This window comes from Phodopus roborovskii, unplaced genomic scaffold, assembly GCF_943737965.1.
Source record: "Phodopus roborovskii unplaced genomic scaffold, PHOROB, whole genome shotgun sequence".
In the NCBI taxonomy this organism is placed as follows: domain Eukaryota; kingdom Metazoa; phylum Chordata; class Mammalia; order Rodentia; family Cricetidae; genus Phodopus; species Phodopus roborovskii.
In genome coordinates, this window is record NW_026126636.1 from 630663 (window position 1) to 649127 (window position 18465).

An 18465-nucleotide genomic window follows, 5' to 3' on the forward strand; every position below is an offset into this window, starting at 1 on the left:
AATTATCTATCGGTATCATCTGACTGATGAAGCCCGCTGCTGTAGCAGAGCATTTAAAAACGCATCTCACAAATTACATGGTAGCCGGGAAAAATGCAGCTTTTTTTTTTTTTAAAGAACAATGCTTTTCAAAAGCTATGTGTTAGCATGCGTAATTTTTTTCTTTGAAAGGATGGAGACCATTTTATTATGCCAGGGTATACAGTCGACTAAGGTTGTGCAAATTCATTACAGTGTTTGTGAATGTATAAAACATTTTCATTCTGGTTTTAGTGACATTGGATTTTTTTAATATAATACGCTGTTTCTGAAACATCTGCCATCTCTTGTTACCTGTGGGCAGAGGAGAAAGAATAGACCTCTTCTAAGAATGTTTATAAAATCTTCACTAAAATGGAAAAGCTTGGGAGATGAGAGAGGACAGACATATTTTTTCCCTCCTATAAGTGGATGGATTTTAAAACTCTTGGACAAGAAGTTTACCTGGACACAAGCAAAGGAGACGGTGAGCTGCGCAAGCCTAGCTAGAGAAGGAACCTTTCCGCCTTCATTGTCCACACTTTGTGGCACTGTCCATGATCAGGCTTCTGGAATCTTCTCTTTTCATTCTTTTTTTTCAAAAAAAAAAAAAAATCTGTCATTTTTGCTTATTTTGCTAAAGCGTGAGGGATGCTTGAAGGAGCTTAGGTTTGACAGTTCTTATCCTTTTTGTTACTATGAGGTCATGGGAGGGTAGTATAAAATACTCCAAATGGGTCTGCCCTTGACTTTTCTCAGCCTTCTCCAGAATAGCCCAGAGCTGGAAGCAAATTTAGTGCGGATGGAGAGGCACAGATAAGAGAGGACTTTTGTGTACCTCACGTTCCTGTTGGTCCCTCTCTGGTTCCTCATCACTCCAGGACTCCCCAAGGCACTAAATTCTGCTTGTTTTGGTGACCCAGAAGTGAGGATGGGATTTTGGTGACCACCTGTGCTGAAGAAGGCACTCTCCCCAGGCTGTCACACAGGAAGGGCTGACCTTCCTTCAGGGACACAGGTCTCTCCATTTTGTGATCAGAAAATGACAATGGGCTTGAGAGCTGGCTCAGAGGTTTAACAGTACTTGCTGCTCCTGCAGAAGATGGGAAATGGGTAGTGTACAACCACCTGTAGCTCCAGCTCCAGAGTTCCAGCGCTACCTTCTGGCCTTCATGGGCACTGCACACACACACACACACACACACACACACACACACACACACACACACACACACACCACGTATGCATATGCACATGCACACTTTAAAAATGGTAAAAACACACTTTCAAAAATGACTACACCCATATGCTCAGAAGCACGGACCTGGCTGAGTGATGTCCCCAGCCTTTGGGATCTGTGTCTGTGACTGAGCACTCACCTTTGGTAGCTTCACCTGGACACTTTAGATACCAGCTCATCAGAAGACTGGCAGTCAGGAGTTTATGGGGAGGCCACCCCATACCTCTAAGCTCCTGAATGAGTTTCCAGTGGTCAGCAGTAGCAATGCCCCAGTTAAGAGGGGAAGATGCCATGCTTCCTCGAGTTATGTAGTTGCTTCCATCTCTCCTCTTCCTCTTCCCTTGTTCCTTCTTTTGTCATTTTGTCCCTTCCTTCCTTCCTTCCTTTCTTCCTTCCTTCCTTCCTTCCTTCCTTCCTTCCTTCCTTCCTTCCTTCCTTCCTTCCTTCCTTCTTTCCTCCTTTCTTCTTTCCTTGAAATAGGGTCTTGTGTTGACCAAGCTGTCCTCAGAGTCACAGAGATCCGCCGGTCCCTGCCTCTTAGATGCTGGGATTAAAGGTGCTCCCTGTCATGTGTGGTGCCTGACAATTTTTAAACATGTATGCATTTCTTTAAAGATTTATTTATTTTTATGTGATGTGTATGTGTGATCTGCATGTATGTTTGTGCACCCTGTATGTGTAGTGCTCAGAGAGGCCAGAAGAAGGTGCTACATTCCCTGGGACTGGAGTTACAGATGGCTATGAGCCACCATGTGGGTGATGAGAGCCAAATACGGGTCCTCTGGGAAAGTAGCCAATGCTGTTAACTGCTGGCTGCCTTTCCAGCCCACATGTCCATTTTATTTTTAAGTCAAAAGATGGTCTTAGAACAGTTTGGGTCTAAGGTAAAATGAACAGGAAGTATAGAGAATTGCTAAATACCTCTTCTATACAACTTCCCCCTTTACTAACATTTTGGGTTAATATGACATATTTGTTACAACCAAGGAACCAAAATATAATATAATATATATTTAATTATTAGTACATTTATTTACTCTCTCTCCCTCTCTCTCTCTCTCTCTCTCTCTCTCTCTCTCTCTCTCTCTCTCTCTCTCTCTCTCTGTGTGTGTGTGTGTGTGTCAGAGTAGAACTCCTGGGAATCCATTCTTTCCTCCCACTGTGTGGCTTCTGAGGATTGAACTTTCTCCGGGCTTGTTGGCAAGCACCTTTACCCATTAAGCCCTCTCACTAGCCCCATTATATTTGTTATTTTTGCTTATATGTACTTTAATGGCTCATGGTTACTGCACACATATTTATGGAATCCAGTGTGGCATCTCAGTGAACACATACTTTGGACAATGGCCATATCAGGGTGACAGATATAATTGATATTAGGGACATTCACAGTCTTCTCTGTTACCTGTTGGTGCATTTCCTCTAACTGAAGTCCGGGGCTTACTCCACCATGTACTCGTTTGCATTGTAGAATACATTCTCAGGTCTTTGAACAGAGGGACACATATCTCAACTACAATGTAAACAGTTTTGCTGCCTTAAAAGTTTGTGTGTTCACTCCCTCATCTCTCCCTCATTCCCTGAACCTCTGATAGCCACTAGCTGTACTTGTTTTATGTAGCTGGGTGATTCAAACATTTTTCTGTTTTAGGCAAGATCTCTATATCCCAGGCTTGTTTTGAACTCAACATCTTCAACCTCTTAGCCTCCCAAACTATTGTGGGTTTTGAGGTTGACTTCTTTCAAGTAGAAATATGCATTTAAACTATCTCCATATATTTTCATAGCTCAGTAGATTACTTCTTTTCACTACTGAATAATGCTCCACTGTATGGACTTACCACAGTACGTCCATTCAACCACTGCAGGGTACTAGGCTGGTTCTAGGACTTGGCAATGGTGTTAAAAATGATTCCATTATGTAGGCATTCTGCCCTAAGCATTTGTGAACAACTTCTTGTATGGGCATAAATCACAGCTTCTTTAAAAGCACCAAGGAACATGGCAGCTTGCTTGTATTGTGAGGCTATATTTAGCTCTGTAAGAAACTGCCAAACTGTCTTCTAAAGTGGCTGTACCATTTTGCATTCTCATCAGCAATGAGTAAGAAACCCTGTGGCTTCTTATCCTTCCAAGCCTTTGGTGTTATCACTGTGTTGGATTCTAGCCACTGCAATAAATGTGTAGAAGTACTGATTTCTGTTTCACTTTGAAGTTCTCTAAAGACGTGTGGTATGGAACTACTTTTACTTAGAATCTATCTCTTCCATTCTCTTCCCTCCTTATGTCCTTCCCACCTTCCATTCCCCTCCCTCCCTCCCTCCCTCCCTCCCTCCCTCTCTCCCTCCCTCCCTTATCTTCCCTCCCACTTACCCTCCCTTTCTTCCAATTTCCTTCTCCCTTCCTTTCTCTCTTTACCTCTTTCTTAAAAAGGATCTTATAATATAACCAAGGGTGACCTAGAACTTACTATATGTCTGAGATTGGCTCCAAATTCATGGTGATTTTCCTAAAGTTCTGAGATTGCAGGTGTGAGTCACTGTGTTCACGTCTTTTCTGGTGAGGTGTTTGTTTGAATCTTTTGCCCATTTTCCTTGTTGAGTAGTCATTATATATTTGTGGCATCACTGTTTATTGGGTATCTCTAGAGTCTTTCTCAGTGGGGCTCATGTTGAAGCTCTAGTAGCTCTTTCTCCTTTGTGTGGACCTGAAAACTCTGCTGTTCCAGTGTCCTGTATCCAATGCAGCGGTTCCTGTTTGAGACCTCAGGGTTAGGGAATTTAAGATCAAAGACATGGACTGGAGAGATGGCTCAGTGGTTAAGAGCTCTGGTTGCTCTTGCAAAGGACCCAAGTTCGATTTTTCGCACCCACATGGTGGCTCACAGCCATCTGTTACTCCAGTTCCAGGGGATCCAATGCCTTCTTCTGGCTTCCGAGTACACCAGGCATGTATGTAGTACACTGCATACATGCAGGCAAAATACCCATACACATTTAAAAAAAAATCAAGGATGCAAATGAAGTGTGCTCTCACACACATACAACACAGAAATGACCCAGTGCACCCTAATAGTGTCATCACTCCCACAGGGTGATGGAATTATATTTTTGCATGTTCCAACCTTTCCACCAATGAGCTTAGCTTATTAAATGATCAATTTTACAAAAGTAAAAAAATAATTGAGCCAGAACTCAGAGTGATTATTGTAGAGAAAAGACCAAGATGGTTTCAATCAGAACTTTTTTTCTGGCCATAGAACTCTGGGATCAACATTCAACTGATACAAATAAAAAACCTGCCTCAGCCTACAAGTCATTTTTTACCATAGTTCAATTGACTTGTCAAAATAGTCTGATTTCCCTCCTTCCCTCCCTCCCTCCCTCCCTCCCTCCCTCCCTCCCTCCCTGCTCCTCTCTTTTTCCCTCCTTAAATTTCCAAAACAGGGTTTCCCTGTAGCTTTGGAGTCTGTCCTGGAACTCGCTCTGTAGACCAGGCTGGCCTTGAACTCACAGAGATCTGCCTGCCTCTGCCTCCGGAGTGCTGGGATTAAAGGTGTGCGCCACCACCGTCTGGCCTCCTCCTGTCTTTTCTACGCTTCGCTGTGATGTACGCAGTAGTGGGTGCTCTAACAGCTACACCGAAACAGAAGGAAATAAAGCTGGTGACATTGACGGGAAGGCTATTTTCTGTTTCATCCCATATACTGCCAATATTATAATTTACTATACAAAAAGTATGAAGACTGTCAATAAGCCTGAGAAAGGCGGCATGCACCTGTAATCCCAGCATTTGGGAGGCTGAGGTAGGAGGACTGTGGGTTCAAGGTCAGCAGGGATGCCACAGGGAGTCTACATCTTCAAGACAACAATGGCAAGCGAAAGAATGGGGCATTTTTCATTTTCTCCAAGCGTGGTTTGCTTCTTGAGCCTGCCTCACTTTGGAACGGCTTGTTTTGAGTGCTCAGTAGCCACACTTACCTAGAGGCTACCCAACCATGTCTGGGACCGGTTGCAGACCGGGTGACTGCACACAGCGTTGGTAACTGCTGTGTAGAGTATGCGAGGGGCAGCAGCCTGTGAGACAAGCGGTGAGCAGAGGTGTTTTGCTCCTCTGTACCTCTGCTCAGGGAAGGCTGCTGCGGAACCAGCTGCAGGATAGAACGCTGCTATGACAGGAGAAGTACTTCTGTTGCTGGGGTGACAGCCTGTTAGAAAGCATCACACATTTCCCAGCCTCTTCTTTGTACCTGTGTGTTGACATGTCATATTATTGGGTCCTGAGCTGATGGGGCCACATCCTTCTGTAGCAGCATGGTGCGGGCAGTGTTAGGCGTGATAGGATACAGGGGTCAGGCAGGCAGAGAGATAGTGGGTAAACTGATGCTCAGGCTGAGCCTACCAAGGCCTGGCTCTCAGAGAACAGGGACTGGCATCCTGTGTGTGTGTGTGTGTGTGTGTGTGTGTGTGTGTGTGTGTGTGTGTGTGTGAGCTGTTTGATGCCCAAGGTCTTTCACACCTCAGTTTGTGCTTCTCACCTCTTCTGGGAAACGCCACTCAGTTCGTGTTCTTATGGGACCAGCTCTTCTCTACTTGGCCTTCATCATATTTATCACCTAGAAATGAGGACCAGGAACCTAGAAATGGTGAGGACGGTGCCTGCCTGAGTGTGCAACTGTAAGGGTCATTGGGTATCTTTGAGTAGTAGACTTTAGGCCATGACCCCACATCCCCCTTTGGGGCTCTCCAAGGTTCTTGGTACAGGCAATCTTACCCAAGTTTACATCCCAGCTCTTCTATTCATGAGCTGTTAAACTGAGCATCCTGCTTCATGGTTAGTTCCTCAGTTCCCCTCCCCACCACCCCCTCCCCCACACAGATGCTCATGGTAACAGTGCCCACTACATAGGATTGCTGCCAGGATGAACGAGGTCAGGAGTGATGAATTTTGGAACTCTGGGTGCATAGTAAATGCACAATAAACGTTAGCTGACATTCATTTTGAGTTTGGTTAAGGAGCAAATCCCTTCAGAACACAAAGACACACTCTCTCTCTGTGTGTGTGTGTGTGTGTGTGTGTGTGTGTGTGTGTGTGTGTGTGTGATTTACAGACATTCTGGCTGCTTCCTGCATACTCTTTAGTCTCTCAGATACCCTTACCTCCTGCTCTATCAGCTGGGCTGAGGCCCCAGCATTGCTATACAACCCCCCACCCCGCAAATACACGCTATCCCTCTCCTTTTTCCTGCAGGCCTGTTTTGACTATGAATTAATTGTAGGTTGGGAAACTCACAAGCCATAATCAAAACCAATAAACATCAAAAGGCCGGGGGGGGGGGATCAGGCCACCGGGGAAGTACAGGGGACTTAGTGGGGGCTCTTGGTGGCTGCTCAGTGAGGTGGTGGGGGCTTCCTATGTATCTTCAAAGATGACATCAAGTATTTCAGATGGTCAGTCAGGAGCTCCAATATGTAAACAACTTTTGGAAATCTGGGTGAAAAGCAATGGGTTTCCAAATCAGCTATTTTTATCTTTCACTCGCAAGCAGGGGCTGGTCAGAACTTAGAATAAAATGTGGACCTTTCTCAGCAAGGGTTAATAATCAATGTAGATCGCCTAACAAAGGCAAGGCTGCTGTATTATACTGGGAAAGTTTTTTTTTTTCTTAACTGTCAGTGAAGCAGTACTAATTATTACTCCAGTGTAAATGAGGTCATTTCCTATTAAGAGAACAAAATGCTCAGGCTCGCCTTGCCAGTTCATACCAACTATTTTTCACACATACTCAGCTTTTTAGATTTTTTTAAAAGTTTTGATAAAATCCATTCATTTGTATTAGAAAAGTGTAAACCGCCGCAATAATAGTTACCCATGATTACCCCAGATGAGCTTTTGTAATATGTGGGATGTTTGAATACCATGTGTTAGCCATGCAACAATTAGACAGTTGAATGGATCTTTAAAACAATCAGATACTTTTATCTCACTGCTTTAAAAAAAACACACACACATACAAAACCATTCCTTGGATGTGTACCGTTAAACTGTAAATTCTGGAGAACACGCCTCTTTTGTCACGAGGAGAACTTTCGGGTGTGTGTTGATCAAGGACAAAAAGACATCCAAATATCTTATCTGCATGTTTTCATTTTTTTATGCAAAAAGATTTAAGGAATATTGTAGCAAACAAAGGGTAATTGTTTTAGCCCAGATGTTGCTTTTGCACAACAAGCAGGTTACAATGTTCCCACAGAGCTGATGAGCCCAATCAGGGAAATGATTAAAAATTGATTTTGTCCCTGTAATTACAGTATGTAAACTACTTAGCTTGGATTGCAAAGGAAGTGATTTTCTAATTACGTATATACTCTGGTGTCTAATGATTGGTTTTTTGAAGTAATGAAGAGAGAGCACTAACGACTCCTTGGTGCTCTGTTGTTAAAGAAAGACCATCTTTAGAGTAAGCAGCAGCAGACAAAGAGTTTAAATTGAATTTTCAACACTGTTAACGTGCACATGGGTTTGTTTATTAAAGAGACAGGGGCGCAATTTGATTGGCTCCAAGCCGCTTGGCTTTTCTTCATGCTAGAGCATGTGAAAACACATGAACTGGCAGGCAGGCATGTGGCGAGGGGCCCCATCACTCATCCCTGAGAAACTCAATGTCCCGGGTCTATGTTGTGGGGTCTCGGGTTGCCGGAAGCCTGTGATGTCTGTGTGTCCTGAAAGTTTTAGAGTGGACAGGTATCAAACTGTGTCTCCATCAGTTACCTTTCTTTTAAAATGAGAGTGGAGGATGTCCCAGGGGATATGATTTTTAACTGCCTTGTCAGTGGCTGGTCTCTGCTCAAGAGTGGAGGCCTCCACTACCCTCGTATGTGGGTGAGCTCCATGTTTATACCTGACTGCACAAGGGTAGCTGTGGGACCCTAGAGTGGACTCCTGGAGTTTTAGATAGTTCCATTAAGTTCTACAGTGATCCCCTGCATTGAGACACCACGGCTTTTAAATGGTAGCTCCTTTGAGCAGGGTAACAGTTAGAAGGCAGAGGGTAATCACTTTTTATTTTCTGGGTCCATGCTGTGGAAGGAGGTAGACAGCTTCATGGGGAACCTGCCATGGGAACCCTGAGGGTCCCATGTTCACCAGGCTGTGTAGTGCACTCTGGTTTCTTCCTTATAGGCTGACCTGGTGCCTGATATACAATATAGGTCTTATTAGTATCCAGTGAAAGGCCAGAAGAATAGAGATGAACATTTTGTATGTGTGTAGGGAGTGTATGTGTGTAGGGAGTGTATGTGTGTAGGGAGTGTATGCGTATCTCTCTGTGTGTTCATGTGTATGGTCTGTTAACATGTACGTGAAGGTCAGGGATCAACTTCAGTTATCATTCTTAGGCATCTTCCATGTTGGTTTTTTTTTTTTTTTTTTTTTTTTTTGAGGCAGAGTTTCTCATCTGCCTGACACTCTCTAAGGAGTTTAGGTAGACTGGCCAGTAGGCCTCAGGAATCTCCTTTGCTGCCTTCCCAACTTTGCCACTTGCTCTTCATTTTATTTTTTCTGTTGTGGGTTTTGGGGATCAAACTCAGGCTCTCACTCTTTCTTGTAAGGCAAGGGCTTTATCAGCAGAGCTGTCCCCAGTCCTGAGGAGAAGAACGTGTTGTCCACGGCTCCTAGGTGCAGGTCATGAGGTGGTAGAAAGGGTCTTTGTGGACCAAACATGGCAGGTGAGCCAAGGTTAGGGTTGGCCCCTGTGGCTAACTGAAACAGACGCAGGGCTCGGTGGGGATTCATGTCTAGTCTGCCTCCCTCCTCTGCATGATTGAGTAGGGACAGTGACCTGAGTCACTGTATGAGAGTCTGGTGGAGGAGGTGGGTGGAGGGTTCCTTGCGTGGGACAGGAACTTGGAGGCAATTATTTTCCATCTCCAGGAACTGATTACTCAAAGGATGGGCATCCCCCAGGTCAACAGAGTCCCCATGAGTCACAGCGTGGGCCCCATACAGCTCACATCTCTGGGTTCTAGAAGAAGGCTGGGCTGAGAGCTGGTCCCCAGTACGCTGGGCCAGGAAAAGCCTGAATGTCCCTAGGTTTGGCCTGTTCCCAGTACCGTGGCTTTTCTTCCTTGCTACCGTCTCCTTGCTCATCTGTACAACGGCAGCTATATCCTACCAGGCTCATGATACTTCCCCCACTCTGGTCTCTTCCCCCACTAGCTGAACAGTGCAGAGCCAGTTATTGCTTCCAACCTGCCAATGTCTCAGGACAGACCCACACTTCTTACTGTGGCTGTGGATACGTGGATTACCACTAGCCACATTCCCACCTGCAACCCATGTCCACTCATACAAGTGTCCCCCTGCTCCTAGACATCTCCTTCTGACCCCAGGGCTTTTGTAGCTGCTGTTTGCTCTTCAGGTAAAGACCTCTTCCAGATTTCCATGAGATTCCCTCCCTTGCTTGGTTCTGACACTACTTACTTGTAACTTCTGTAGAGAGACCCCTGAACAACTTATCAAAGATCGCCATGCCCTTTGCTTTGGTTTTTACTTCTTTTCAGTGCTATTATATTTTACTTTCCTTTTTATGTTAAGTATAAACTTGGATCTGCTGTGGAGACACTGGCTCTGCCCAGGCGAACACACTCTTTGGTGCTGTTTGCCTTCAGTATAGACACTTGCCAGACACGCAGGAGGCTCTTGTCTGAGATGGTAGAGTGGGTGGAGTTGCTCTAGGCCTATCTTCCTGACAGCTTCTTTCCTCAGCCCTGGCCTTTTAGAAGCTCTTGTATGATTGATTTTTGAGGCTGCCCTGGGATTTGTCATCCTCCTGCCTCACCTTCTGAGTGCTGGGATTGCAGGCATACTGCCATACCTGGCTTCCTGTTGGAATCTTTCAGGGACAGTTGTCATTCAGAGTCCTATTTGTTCCCTCTGCCCAGAATTGTCTAAAACAAGCAAGCAAAGAAGCAAGCAAGCAAACAAACAAACAGTCCAGCTGCTCACTGTTTAAGTTGGAAATCAGGTCTACTGTGAGCAGATTCCTATTTTTGACTGACTCCTTATTCTTAGTGGAACCTGAAAGTTTTGAATGTTGAGCCACAAGGAGGTCTGGGTGCCTGGCAGGTCTTTGAAGTGCACCGGGGAAGGCATTCTGCTTGTGGGGGAATAGAACCTGCATCTCAGTAGACATTCTCAGGGAGTCCCATTAACGCTGGGGCCACAGAAGGCATTGGTGATCTGGAGAAAGGTTCGTGGGCACTTAGATATATTCCATCTTGAGTCCATCAGTAACACCCTTCCAGGGGGTCAAGGCTGCAGATATACAGCTGGCTCTTTAAATCCTCCTCCCCACTTCAGGAAGCCTGTGAATGGGTCTCTCCTTCCTCTCTCTACTGGCCTGCTCTGGGAGAGCTGCCCCCTACAGGAGCGAATTGGTCTCTCACTTCTGGTGGGCAGAGGTGCCAGGACAGGGCTTGCCGATGGCACATTCAGCAGCGGGACCTGGCAGTGTGCAGGCTAGAATTACCTAGAATTCCCGGGAACTGGATGCAAAGGTGCATCGTTTGAAGCCACAGCTGCCTGGACCATCTCCCACCTCTTTTTACTGCTGGAGATCCCCCCTATCGTCTTGCTCTCACGCTCCCGCTTCCATGACTCACTTCCAGAGCTCGGTGGCTTTCCTTCTCCTCCCCTTCCTGAGAGGAGCCAGTGTTTCAGGTTGCATAAAGTACCCTCTGCTCCCAGGCCCGCCCAAGCTACCCAGAAGTGGTGGTCAGAACTGACCAGCGCCACATCTATAGATTTAGAGACAGATCCTTACTATGTAGCTGAGGCTAGCCCCCAACTCTAAACCCCCTTAGACTCTTCAGTCCTGGGATTACAGGCTTGTGCCTGCTGGGCCCACAGGCTAGTTAGTTTCTCTTCCTATAGTTGTGGCCTTCAGCTTCACACACCCTCCTCTACAGCTGCCTTAACTGAGTCCCTCACTCCATCGGCTTCAAGGGCATCCCTACCTCTACAGTTTTGGGCTTACCATACTGTTTTTATCTTCTCACCTGTGATAGCCCTTGGTTGACTACCTGTGCAGCCAGACAACTCTTCACAGCATGAGCCATTTCTCGGTCCCATGGAAGTCTTGCTTGTCCCCTCTCCGTCCTTGATTGTGGAGTACAGGGTGTGGAACAGTGTCTAGTTAGAAAGGTGTATAGCTCTGTTAAACTTGCTCACACGTAGGTCCTTGTGGCAGAGAATGGCTGCCAGTTTGCTTTGTCCCTGCCCTGTCCCTGTGTAGGTGGGGTTTGGCACCCTGAAACATGCCTATGCCAGTAGTTTGTTTTGGGTGGGACAGCTGCTATGTACCCCAGCATCTTCAGCCATACCCTGCTTTCTGTTGTCTTTGCAGTCTGTCACCTCCTCTATTTTGGTGGAAGCTGCACCAAATAGGCCTCGTGGGCAGTGTCATTCCAGTGGCAGACTTCCCAGGTGTCTCCTTAGGAGTAGAGAGGCAGGGCCCAGAGGAAGCCACATGTCTGGGACAGTCTCTAAATGTGTGTTACTCACCTGTAGCCAACTAGCCGTTTCTCCCCTTAAGACAGACAGAAGGACTATGCTGTCATCTTCCTTCCTTTCTCCCTCCCTGGTCTACCGCTAACACCTTTCCCAACCCTCAGTGACTCCAAGGACAACAGACTCCTGGAGCTCCTCCTATCCAGACAGACTCAGCGAGGCAGGAACGGAGCTAACTCAATTTCTTATCCCTCTGCCTTTAGCATTGCCTCACCTGGCAGCTGCCTCCTAGAATGTCGGCTCCCCATCTTTGCAAAACTCCAGATTAGTCATGGGGAGGCAACATAGCCCCAAAGCTGTGCTGGGCCTTTTCTTAACTGATGATGTAGAACCAGGAGGTTTGCCCCTGTCTCCTCCCCTCGTAGTGACAGTGAAAGGGGAGTTCTGATCAATGGCTCAGTGCCGGAGGGAGGACAAACTGGTGTGGGACTTCCCTGAGAAGTCTCCCTCGCTGTGTTCCCCTGTCATCAGAATTTACAAAGCTTCTAAGTGAACAGTCCCTGGAGGGTAGCCCTAGAATTTTGCAAGTCATGAGCCTGGTTATAAACTCTTAGTCTGCACACCACTCCAACCACCCCTCCCCAACATAGGGAATACTCAGAGCAAGGCAAGGGATCCGTATAGCCTATGTGGCTCAGAACCTTTCAGTTTCGGGGCTAACTAAGGACTACACAAACTGCAATGTGAGAAGCTGGCTTGAGTGTGTGTGTGTGTGTGTGTGTATGTGTCTGTGTGTGTGTCTCTGTGTGTGTGTGTATGTGTATGTGTGTCTGTGTGTGTATGTATATGTGTGTATGTGTGTGTGTATGTATTTGTATGTGTGTGTTTGTGTTTGTGTGTGTATGTATGTGTATGTGCTGTGTGTATATGTGGGTGTGTGTCTGTGTGTGTGTGCATGTGTGCGTCTGTGTGTATATGTGTGTCTGTGTATGTATGTGTGTGTATGTGTGTGTATATGTATGTGTATGTGTGTATGTGTGTGTCTCTGTGTGGGTGTCTGTGTGTGTGTGTGTATTGCTGCACATGTGTTCATGTGGAAGCCAGAGGTCAGTAAGTCATTCACTTTGCTTATTGACACAGGGTCTCTCACTGGGAGCTGGGGCTCACTGTACTAGGCTAGTTGAGTTTCAGGGATCCTCTTCTCTATGCCTCCCTAACACTAGGATTTTTCTGTGTGGCACCACATCTCGCCTTTAACATGGATGCTGGGACTTGAATTCAGGTCTTAGGTTTGTGGGACAAATACTGTAACCACTGAGTGGGATGGTTCCCACTACCTGAGTGCTGATTTTTCGATGGTTAGATTTTAATGCTGAGTGACACAGAAAAGGAAAGAAAACACAGAAGAATGGGGAGGAGGGAGGCTGTTTCTTGATAGAAATAGCTTGAACTGAAAGCCATGTCTAAAGACAAGCAGACAGGAACTTATATATAGAAGTTGGTTGTAGTGGTAATGTCTCTAACCCTAACACTCAAGTTGGTTCACTCAGGAGGCAGAGACAAGATGGTTGTGGGTTAAATGACAGTCTAGGTTTCTGTCCTGGTTTGCATTCCATTTTTAAAAATCATTTATTTTTATTTTATGCGCATTGGAGTTTTGCCATGGGTGTCAGGAGCCCTGGAACTGGAGCTACAGGCAGCTGTGAGCTGCCATGTGGGTGCTGGGAATTGAACCCCGGTCCTCTGGAAGAGCAGAGCCATCTCTAATGCTGTGATAAAACACTGACTGAAAGCGACTTGGAAGGAAAAGGTTTATTTTGTTTTACAGCTTGCAATCCTGAAGGGAAACAGGGGGAGGAACCTAGAGGCAGGAATTGAAGCAGAAACCATGGAGGAGTGTGCTACTTTTAGCTTCTCGGGCCTGCTCTTTAAATGCAACGCAGGACCATCTGCCCAGGGATGGCACCATTCACAGTGAGCTAGGCCCTTCTACATCTATCACCATCATCGTTATTATTAATATTAGCTTTGTCTTTTGATACAGGGTTTCTTTGTATAGCTTGGCTGTCCTGAAACTCTCTGTGTAGACCAGGCTGGTCTCAAACTCACAGAGATCCACCTGCCTCTCTCTCTGGAGTATGCCAACATGCCTGGCCTCTACACCAATTATTAGTCAAGAAAATACCACACACACTTGCCTACAGGTCAATCTGATGAAGGCATTCTTTCAATTGAAGTTCCCTCTTCCCAGATAACCCTAACTTGTGTCAAGTTGAGAGAGGAAAACAAAGAAACCAAAACCATGCAGGACAGTTACTCAAGGGTTTCTAGGCCAGCTTGTGATGATATATATGCATGCACATCCTGTCTTAAACATGAAACAAATAAAGCCCTCTCTCTGGCAGAAGGACCCCTTGCCCACAATCACAGTGCCCTCACTGGCCTTCAGTCCTGAACAGATTAAATGCTTTCAGTGTGGGATCCAGGAATGCTCTTCAGTGGCAGGAAGGCGGGCTGGGGGTTGGAAGGGGCATTTGCTTACAACACTCCAAATAGCTGCGCCTCTTGGGCTAAAAGCTGCCTCTTTTGGTTTTCTAAATCTATCTGTGACCTTTGTTTGCAGACCAGTACCCTCAAATCCTTGGAGAACTCTCCTTTAACTGAATGTGTGAAATAGCTCCTGTGGGGACAGGGCTTTTTCTTGTCCCATGTGATACCTTCCATGGGATGAAAATTAAGGTGTAGTAGAGAAGAGTATGCTGGTGATCACATATTGTCTTGAGCACCCTGCCAGTGGCTCTGGAGCCTCTGTGGGCGGGTATCATACCCACCCACACAGCACTCAGACGGGTGACCTTGTGGGGGCGGGACCGAATGTACTGGTGACAGAGTGAGAAAGTTAGTGAGCAAACTGGGCCACTGTTCTGGACTTGGCTCAGCAGAGATGACTGATGCCAAACATGGCGTCCGTGAGTCGCACTGGGGCACAACCTTGTGAGAGTCTCACCAAACACCCCCCCCTCAGTCACTGAGCAGGCGTGGCCAGTTGAAAGCTGGGTGGGATTTTAGCTTCCTGTAAGGAACACCATAAAACTGGAGTGAGAAGAAGCCCCCTAAGTCCCCTCTTTCAGCCAGCATGCCAAGGAGGAGCGAGGGGCGAGTCTTCTCTGCTCTATTTCTTCTCCTGGCCTATCTGGTGAAGAGATGGCTGGAAGCCCTGCCGCCTCCTCTTCTGCAGGTGGCGTTTCCCCCACTGAAAACAAGCTGAGCAAATTTGACTCATGGCAGCAAAGGTCACACAAGCTCCTGATTGGCAAATCTCTAGAACTGGGGCAGTGAGGCTAGCAAATACTTTTGGCTCCCCCAAAGCCCAGCAAGTTGCTCCCAGATGAGTGCTATTCGTGTGTCTTCTTGAAGACTGTCATTTCAAATGTCTAACAGGTCTTATTTTTACAGTTCCCGAACACCACGGCTTTAAGAACACCCTTCACCCAGGACGGAGCTCTGTGGCTTTAAGTCTTGCCTGGTAAGGACCACCATGACTTTGTAGTTCTATAGCTTGTTGAGGCAGGTGTGTGTGTGTGTGTGTGTGTGTGTGTGTGTGTGTGTGTGTGGTGTGGAGTCTGAGGCAATCCAGGCTGCCTATTCTCGGGGGAGGGACATGTGTCACAGGTTTCTGTGCTAAGGCAGAACCCTTTCTTGACCTCCCCTCTTCGCAGATGGTTGCAGTGGGCTGTGGAAGGTGGGCCTGGGGTTCAGGTCTTCTGGGTGGGAAGAACATGTACTCAGCCCCCGAAAGCCCAACCAGAGCCACCAGCTAAGTAGAGTCTAACAAGGACCACTTCATTCGCTGTGTGTGGTGTCTGAGTTGTGGCAGTTTGGGCCAGAGTTGGTGAGCTGGAGCTGCTGGAAGGCGGCCGATGCCATGAGTGCACCACCTGTGGTCACTTTCCTGACCCTCCCACGTGATTCAGTGGACTGGCCCAAAGTCAGAGCAGTGCCGTGTCTGTCATCTCACAAGAGGAGATTTTTGCCTACACAGAAGCCCATAGAAACTTGTATAAGGGAGCATCATGGGATGGCATGCCTTTGTTGGCCCCATTTAAGGTGGCCCAGAATTTCTGTGAACTCATCTCAGATCTGATTCATCCAGCCCACCTTCTTCTGGCCATGCATCTCTGAGGTCACTCTATAAACCAGGGGAAATTGATAGTGGAATTACGCACTCAGAAATTAATTTTATAGTGTACTAAATATATGTATTTTTTTATTGTGACTTTATCTCATTGGGGAAAGTGCTTACTTCTGATTTTGTGGATATTACTGACCGTGGATTACTTTTATTTTGGTTTTTACACAACAGTTATATTAGAAATTTGCTGTTTTATTCTTACCTTCTTAGTAAAAATCCTTTTATCACACAATGGGTAATTTATATCCATTACCAGGCCTTTCAATCCTTTTCAGCGGGCTGTCAGTGCCGTTGGCACAGCAATGATTAATGTGATCTAATAATAGTGTACCATTATATTACCTTAGTAAAACATGTACCAACATCCTATTCGGATCTACCAAATTCATAGCTTCCTATAATATTTTTGTTGAAAGACAGGATTACTATTTTTCAAAGCTGATTTTTCCCCCTTTAACATATTTAATGAAATTCACAATTCTTTGCCTTAGTAATCCAGGGCATGTGATTGGATGTGACGGGCGAATTCCAGGTCTGTAGGCACTGTTGTGATTTGTCAGGTGAGAGTGTGACAGTCCCAGTGATCTGCTGGGAAGATTAGTTTGTTTTTGTTGGGTCTGGGTTGCTTCGCCTTGAAGAAGAAAAAGAAGAAAAGGAACAATTTAAATTGCTGGTCTCCAGTCCATTCTGACATCAATAAAGAAAGTATATTTTAGGTCAAAAGGCAGAAAAATATGCAATTTGGTTCCAAGTTGCTTTTATTTCCTGCCATTTGGTCCCCTCTTTGATCACCTGCTTCAGTCTGCTGGCAGACAGGACAGGTGACAGGGCCAGAAGAAGCAACATCAGAAAGATGTCCCAGGATGCTCCTCTCAAGCTCTATCCTCACCATGACCAGATCTTGTTGGATCTGACACAGGACTCCCCAGCCTTGGCACTGTTAGTATGTTAAGCTAGATAATTCTGTACTGTAGGAAGCTCTTCCTACAGCAGGTTATTTCACCACATAGCTGGTTTTATTCTGTCATAAGCACAAACCTTTTCCATACTGGAACAACCAAGATGTATCCAGGAATCTCTCCATGTCTCTGGAGATCCAGTCAATCCTTATTGGAACCCTTATATGATAGATACACAAGCACATCCCCCTGAGTATGAGGGAACTCCAAAAGGGACATTGGAGCCTCAGGTACCTCTTGTCCATCTTTGGTTTTTGGAGAGGGGACATGGGGATGGTGGGCACAGAGCTTCCTTTGCTTGGCTGAAGTACAGTCCTCTCTGTCTTTGTTTTCCCTCCTCCTCTGTCACAGAGCCAGACCTGAGCCAGGGCCTGAATCTTTAGCTTCTTCCACTTAAATCCCATTATAATCATGCTTGTGATTGATAACATTCCACCTTTTCAAAGGGCTTTAAAATCTGTGTCAACCAAGGATGACATTATTGTAGTGCCGGAGAGATGTATTCAAACAATTACACACTCAAATCGAAGTGGGAAGGGTTGTCCCTCTTCCCCTGGTGCTGTCATGATGTGGTTGGAGCCAGCATCTTAGCCCATTCCCAGCCTCATCTTCACCCCCAGTCCCAGCCCCCCACAAATCTTCAGCAGGAAAATAAATGAGAAGAAACAGGTTCTGCCCCTTAAACTACTTAGCTTGAAAAGTAGCTTGAGTATAGGGCTGCTTAGAACTGGAGGGGGGAGGGAGAGAGAGGAAAACAGAGAGAGAGAGAGAGAGAGAGAAAAGAGAGAGAGAGAGAGAGAAGAGAGATCTTATTTTTGATGCAGAACAAGAATTACTACTGCAACATTGACTCGAAATATGCAATCAACTGAAATCAGGAAAAGTATTTTGAATACAAAATTTATATTGAAATACTCGAATCTTGATACATGTGCACTCACATACATGTATATATTTAAATCAAGGACAGAGAAGATGAGGAATAAAGCTTTTGTCATAAAAATACTACTGCAATATTTACCCTCAGATGATTCTGCATCATTGGAGTGTATTTTTGTACCATTAACATTTTCCATATGAGACATTCTTGCTTGTTTTAACAACAAATAAGCAAATGGAGCTAATTTACCTTTGTTGTAGGAAGATTTCAAATGCATTGTGATATTTGGGGTGGGAAGCATCTTTAGCCATTTCTGATCTGTCTCCCATATGGAAGAGTAAGATCAGTAAGGGTAAGGGTCATTTAAGTTGTTCAGTGTTATTTCCTTAGTTCTTGGAATGGTACTTGATGGATAGTAGGTTCCTTATAGTGGAGAATGGGTGGGTGGACAGATAGATGCATGGATGGGATGGTTAGGTAGATGAATGGGTATTTAGATGGATGGGTAGGTAGATGGATGTTTGGAGTAGATGACTGGATGGGTGGGTTAGATAGCTGTGTAGATGGATGAATGTATAGAAGGATAGATAGTTGTATGCGCAGTTGTTAGGTATATTAGCAGGCAGATGGATAGATGAACAGATGGATGGATAGAGAGACGAGTGAT

General features: G+C 45.7%; 1 protein-coding gene across 3 annotated transcripts in view; it reads left to right on the plus strand.

Moving 5' to 3' along the window:
• The window catches only part of Znf536 (zinc finger protein 536), a 442803-nt gene that overhangs the window by 41785 nt on the left and 382553 nt on the right, over window positions 1–18465 (plus strand). For all 3 annotated transcript variants that reach the window (XM_051207054.1, XM_051207056.1, XM_051207055.1), the window contains exon 2: window positions 15224–15293. The gene's annotated coding sequence lies outside the window, so the exon portion shown is untranslated. The remainder of the gene's footprint in view (window positions 1–15223; window positions 15294–18465) is intronic.